Raw genomic sequence first — 7280 nt, 5'->3', positions numbered from 1 at the left:
CGCGGGTCAAGCAAGTCTACTAGCACCATTTTCCCCTCAGCATTTGTTTACTTCGTGTCTCTGCATCACACTTAGGTGATCCTCACAATATTTCAAACTTTGTCATTATTATATTTGTTATGGTGATCCATGAGCAGTGAGTATAATCACTGAAAGCTCAGATGATGGTTAACATTTTTTTAGCAATAAAGTATTTTTTTTTAATTTTTTTTTTCCAATGTTTATTTATTTTTGGGACAGAGAAAGACAGAGCATGGACGGGGGAGGGGCAGAGAGAGAGGGAGACACAGAATCGGAAACAGGCTCCAGGCTCTGAGCCATCAGCCCAGAGCCCGACGCGGGGCTCGAACTCACGGACCGCGAGATCGTGACCTGGCTGAAGTCGGACGCTTAACCGACTGCGCCACCCAGGCGCCCCAGCAATAAAGTATTTTTAATCAAAGTATAGATTGTTTTTTTAGACATAATGCTATTGCGCACTTAGTAGATGACAGTATAGTGTAAACATAACTTTCATTTCTTTATTAATTTTTTTTATTTCTTTTTGAGAGAGAGAGAGAGAGAGATAACACAAGCAGGGAAGGGGCAGAGAGAGGGAGACAGAGAATCCCACGCAGGTTCTGCGCCATCAGAGCACAGCTCAATGTGGGGCTCAAACTCACGAACTGTGAGATCATGACCTGAGCCGAAATCAACAGTCGGCTTAACCGACTGAGCCATCCAGGCACCCTAGCCATAACTTTTATATGCACAGGGAAACCAAAAAATTCATTTGACTCACTTTACTGAGATATTCACTTTATTGTAGTGGTCTAGAACTGAGCCTGCAGTATCTCCAAGGTGGGCCTATATAACAAGCAGTTCATTTGAATGTTGAATTGGCTTCTCAAGTTTGCCCCAAACTGCTTTTCCCGATCTCAGCAATCTTTCTTTCCTTTGTTCCACACTAAGATTGTGGAGTCATCTATTATTCCTCTTTTGTTTTCATACCTTTCATGTAACCCATCAGCAAATATCGTTAGCTCTGTCCTCAAAAAGCCAGAGTGATATTTTCAAAATCTAAGCCAGAACATGACTTTTCTTAGTTTTTTTTTTTAATTTATTTTAACGTTTATTTATTTTTGAAAGACAGAGAGACAGAGCACAAGCAGAGAGAGAAAGAGATACAGAATCCGAAGCAGGCTCCAGGCTCTGAGCTGTCTGCACAGAGACCAACATGGGGCTCAAACCGTGAGATCATGACCTGAGCCAAAGTTGGCTGCTTAACTGACTGAGCCACCCAGACACCCCTCCTCTTAGTTTTTAAAATCAAAAACAAATGGAGACCCGCCTTGAAAATTCCCTGAGCATACAAAACCAGTTTAATTCTACAAACAAAGCTTAATTTAACTTTAAGTTAGCAAGACTAACTTGACCTGAGTTGTTTTTTGCTTTTGCCTCTGGAAATCATAAGCAAAATTCACCTTTTCCCAAGGTTGATATGAGGTAGCCACTGGCCACCTCCCTATCATTTAAGAAAAGTTTAATGTTATAACAAATCCCTGTGAACAGTCTCTGCTTTCTTACTATATAAGCAGCTTTATAACAACATAACCTTGAGCCTCATTCCATATTTTGGTTTGAGTGCTCCTGGTTTGCAAACTGTCTTTTTGGTGTGTGTATAACACACCTATGATCCATTGGTTTTCCTTCCATTATTTTTGAACTTTTGACATTTCATGTCATCAGAAGTGGAGCCCAAAGAAGACCTCTAACAATTTTGAAACCGGTGAGCCAGCAGGTGCTGGTACCCACAGAGCCCACTGAGCTCACTACTTTCTCATCCACCCTGGAGCTTGAGGGTAAGTCTATCTTGGATCCAAACTCCACTCTCTGTGTTTTGAGCTCTGCAACTTTATTGTGCATACCTGCATTTGATTTGTTGAAGCTTCTTGGTCAGTCACCCTATTGTGTTCAGAAGTGGGGAGGAGGGGAATACACGATTCCCTGTGTTTTGGAACAAATATTGGAAAATACGGCACCTCATAGTTAGGATGTCTTATGAAATCTAAAGCAAAGATGATTTCCCCCTGATCTATGAGCCACGATCTTGAGCCATTTTGGAAAATGGCTGAACTTTTGGAATCATTGTGAAATCTTTCACTCAGATAAGTCCACCTTAAGGGGATACCCTTAAAAGAGATGATTCCAAACCCCTCAGAGACAGTAAAATGCATTTTTAATTGATATGTAGAAGCTTCTAAATGACAAAGACTCTGAAAACAGCTCTAAAAGGATTCTCACAGCATGCAAACAAAAAATCTTTAGTAAAAACTCTCTGGCCATCTGAGCAGATAGCCTTAACTTAGTCCAGCTGCCAGAAACACAATTTTGATCCAACTATTCTTTTGAGTTCTGTACCTGAGACATGGTTAAAATATTTTTTTTTAAGTTGTAAGATCTCTGTGTCTGCCTGTATGTTCATGTATGTCCATGTATGTATGTGATATGTTTCTATCTCCAGGTGATACTGCCAAAATTAATTTGTAAAAAGCTCTGTTTAATTGGCTTAAAGAAAATCAAGCATTTATACAAATCAAGTATGCTCTCAGAAATATGGAAAGTAATCCAAACATTTTTCAAGTTCATGTGATTTGAGATAATCTTTGATAAATGAAAGCCGGTTTACGTTTATTGGTTTAATAAACCTGTCTTCAAAATTTGTCAACAAGAAAAATAAGTTAAGGTGATTAGTTGTTTAATGTCTAATCTAAGCATAATCGTTAAAAGCAAGTAATTTAAACAAATATAAAGCTTATACTAAGGTAAACTAAATAATGGATATTCATTGAATATATAAATCATCTCCAAATAAGATAAGCATTCAATGCTAAGTGTAAGTTTATCTACTTTTGGCTTTTTTCTAATTTTTTACAGAAAGACAAAATATATTTGGGTTTATTAACCATGTTTCGTGCCACATTTAAAAAGTACCATGAGGGGGCGCCTGGGTGGCTCAGTTGGTTAAGTATCCATCTCAGGCTTAGGTCATGATCTCACAGTTTGTGAGTTCAAGCCCCGCATCAGGCTCTGTGTTGACGGCTCAGAGCCTGGAGCCTCCTTCAGATTCTGTGTCTCCCTCACTCTCTGCCGCTCCCCAGCTTGCACTCTGTCTCTCTCTCTCTCTCTCTCTCTCTCTCAAAATAAATGAACATTAAAAACAAAAGTTACCATGAGGAAGAATATGCTTCTAGAAATTACGAAATGTGTTTATCAATTTTCTAGTCCAATAATTGCTTACTTCTTAGTTCAAACTAGGAATTAAGGATTCTAAGGGTTAAGAATTTTGATAAATATATGTAATTAAAACTACTAGAAATAATAAGGTTGAAAAAACAACTGTCTATGGAAAGCAGAAAGGTAAGAAAAATAGAATGTGTTTTTGGATAAGGAAAGGCATGAAGGACATGGGTTTTTTTTTTTTTTTTTTTTTTTTGCTTTGGGTTTTGGTTGTTTTGTTTTGTTAAGAGAAAAAAGAAAGTAAGTTTGTCCTAGAGTAAAATGATTATTCCTAATTAAGAAAGGAAAAAAATGAGACAAAACCTAAATGGATAGAGAAAATTGTGTAAGTTGTGGACAAGGAATCTTGAGAAGGGAATTTTAGGTGTGGTCAAGCTGATTAAGATTGAAATGGATTTATTTATGTTAAAAAAATGGAGAGTTTTAATATCAAAAGTACACTGAAGCAGAATCAGAATTTAGTTTTCTCTCTATTAAAAGGACAAAAGTTTCTTAGATTATTGGTCTGCTCTTTTTTTATTTTTTTTTTATTTTTTTTTTCCAACGTTTATTTATTTTTGGGACAGAGAGAGACAGAGCATGAACGGGGGAGGGGCGGAGAGAGAGGGAGACACAGAATCGGAAACAGGCTCCAGGCTCCGAGCCATCAGCCCAGAGCCCGACGCGGGGCTCGAACTCACGGACCGCGAGATCGTGACCTGACTGAAGTCGGACGCTTAACCGACTGCGCCACCCAGGCGCCCCGGTCTGCTCTTTTTTTAAAAAAATTTTTTAATGTTTATTTATTTTTGAGAAAGAGACAGAGTGCAAGTGGTGGGGGCAGGGGGGCGGTGGCAAAGAGATGTGGAGACACAGGATCTGAAGCAGGCTCCAGGCTCTAAGCTGCACAGAGTCCGACGCAGGGCTCGAACTCACAAACTGTGAAATCATGACCTGAACTGAAGTCGGATGCTTAACCAACTAAGCCACCCAGGCGCCCCTGTTCTGCTCTTAATAAAAATTATAAACAAAGATTTTTCTTTACCTTTAATGTAATCTGTCTAGAAAACAAAGATTCTGTGTTTTGTCTTTATAAAGTCTTTGATCATTTAGGAAAGAACCCAGTCTTCTCTATTAAAAGAGCTAGGTTTTTGTTGTTGTTTTACAAGGATGTAACTTCCGGTATTTGCTTTTTAAATTTTTTTAATGTTTTATTTTATTTTTGAAACAGAGAGCATGAGCGGTGGAGGGCAGAGAGAGAGAAAAACACAGAACCCAAAGCAGGCTCCAGGCTCTGAGCTGTCAGCACACAGCCCCACACTGGACTCGAACTCGTCAACTGTGAGATCATGACCTGAGCCGAGGTCAGGCACTCAACTGACTGAGCCACCCAGGTGTTTTTTAAATCTTTTATCACTTTGGTTTAATGGGTAACTAAATATTGTATCACAGTGATCTATGATTGTATTTTATCAAATAATAATTTGTCTTTTGACATTTGTAACAAACTTCCCCAGATGAAATTCTGAATAAAGTAGTAAGAGAAATGTTAATTTCTTTGGTCATTTGAGATGTTAAATTACATGGGAAGCATGGTCAAATAAGAAGCGATGCTGAACTTTCTTTAGCTTATACTTATATATGTTAATATAAGTGTTCCAGAGATTGTATGAAATTCCTAAAAATCCGATGTGTTCTGGTATAACGTTATCAGCCATGATTTTTAAATGTATGTCACAAAAAGAACCAAATTTAGTTGTCAATTTCATCATTGTCTTTGTTTGTGTATGTGAACTCTTACCAGATCTTTTAAACTCTTTTGTAACTTATAGACTGTTATTGTTTCACTTTGATGCTTTTGCAAAAGTATTCCTGCAAAAGTGCTTCATCTTCAAAGAGATAAATGGAAAAAACCCTGACAAGTATTCTAAAATTCAGGTTTCTGGTATCGTTAAGATCAGAACATCACATAAAGTAAGAATTTCTAAAGCTCCAATGGAAAGCTGATTGATTCATAAAGCTGCTAACTCAAGATGAAGCAAAAGTTAGGGATTAATTGCCTAACACTGAAGGAACTGATGAGATGATTGTAATTTTTATTCCATTTAAAACATTGCTAGTAAAAAAAAAAAAAAAAAAAAAGACTGGGGGAAAAAAAAAACATTGCTAGTTCTTTAATGCTTTGTTCTCCAGATTTAAAGAACCCCTTTTTCTCCTCTCTTTCATGCTATCTGTAACTTATAGCAATTTGGTAAAATGTCTTTGTGACCAAGGTTAAAACATTTATCTTTTTCTCCCTACCTGATCCCTCCTGTATTCAGAAACTCCTATTAAATATTCTTGTTTTTATGATAATATATATATTTGCATAAGTTCAATAAGAATCTGTTCTCCTTGTAACAGGACACAATTGGACAAGTCATTGGCTCGGCTTCCTAGCCTCAAGAAGCTTTGGAAAGTGCAATCTGAGAGAAGTTCTAGCAAAGCAGATTTTAAAGAGCCTATATGGTCAGTCACTATCCTTGCTGTACTTATGCAAATAATCAGGCCCCATTTATTGAAACTACTTAATTTATAAACAAACTAGTCTTACTGTGGTTATCTTTGGCAGAAATGGGGATGATTATACAGAATCATAACCTCAAACTCAGAAGCAGTATTTGTAATTTGCTTGAACTATCAACCTTTGTTTTTATTTTGTTTCCATAGAAATCCCTCTCATTAAACTACCTGATTGCTCACATCAAATAGAAGCCAATTTAGCCAACACTGGCTTCTGACCTACAACCTCCTCAAGTTCAGCCTGTTCTAACTAATCATGCTAATACATGATGTGATGCCTATGTAAATAAATAACTCATAAAAAATTGAAACCCAATTGCACATTATTCAAAAAATATAGATTGACTTAGGTAAAACATGAATCTGATTATAACCCATTTGAGTTATTTAGTTGGTTAAATCTTGGCCCCTGGGAATCTCTGCTCTGGAAAATTTCTCAGTCCTTGGTTATTGTTTTCTTACAGTCATCACATTAACCTCTCCAGCATGCTGCATAATCTGGAGGGTTTTAAATGCCTCAGCAGCCACTCATATGCCAAATGGTAGCCATCAGGATCGGACAACTGAATGAAATCAGCAATAGCCACGTAAATGATGAAGATGGTAACTAATGGCCCTCCTGCCTGATGACTCAACTACTGGGAACATAGAATGTGTGATTCTTCAGCCTGACTACATCAATGGTAGTAACCAAGAATAATGCTATATTGGTTGGTCATACCCTCAGCGTGCTGAGACAATGACCAAAATGGGGGGAAGGGGATTATTAAAATCAAAAACAAATGGAGACCAGCCTTGAAAACTCCCTGAGCAGACAGAGCCAGTTTAATCATACAAATAAAGCTTAATTTAGCTTTAAGTTTGCAAGGCTAACTTGACCTGGGTTGCTTGTGCCCCTGGAAATCATAAGCAAAACTTAAATTGCTTCCAAGGTTAATGTGAGGTAACCACTGGCCAATTCCCTATCATTTAAGAAAATTCTAATATTTATAACCAATCACTGTGAAGTCACTGCTTTGTTACTATACAAGCTTCTTCTTTTTTTTTTTTTAATGTTTATTATTTTTGAGAGAGTGAGAGAGGGAGCTGGGGAGGGGCAGAGAGAGAGGGAGACAGGATCCAAAGCGAACTCTGCCCTGAGAACAGTGAGCCCAATGTGGGGGTCGAACTCACAAACTCTGAGATCCTGACCTGAGCCGAAGTTGGATGCTTAGCCCACTGAGCCAGATGCCCCTATACAAGCTTTTTTATAATGATATACCCTTGAGCCTAATTCCAAGTTTTGGTTTGATTGCTCCCAGTTTGCAAACTGTCTTTAAGTGGTGTACGTACAATACAGTTTTACTAATTACTACTTCTATGACCCATTGATTTAACTTCTGTTATTTCTGAAATTTTGACACAGTTTTAAGCACCAAACTTTTCCCAAAGTCTTCATCATGATCCATAAAGCCCTACAA

At 37.7% G+C, this 7280-nt stretch overlaps 1 protein-coding gene across 1 annotated transcript in view; it reads right to left on the bottom strand.

Moving 5' to 3' along the window:
* LOC115519934 (cytochrome P450 4B1) overlaps nt 1–7280 on the bottom strand; it is a 62135-nt gene that overhangs the window by 54083 nt on the left and 772 nt on the right. The window lies entirely within an intron of this gene.

The sequence above is a fragment of the Lynx canadensis genome, chromosome C1, assembly GCF_007474595.2.
Source record: "Lynx canadensis isolate LIC74 chromosome C1, mLynCan4.pri.v2, whole genome shotgun sequence".
Classification (NCBI taxonomy): domain Eukaryota; kingdom Metazoa; phylum Chordata; class Mammalia; order Carnivora; family Felidae; genus Lynx; species Lynx canadensis.
Note: the sequence above shows the minus strand (reverse complement) of the source record. Positions and strands in the feature narration are given on the sequence as shown.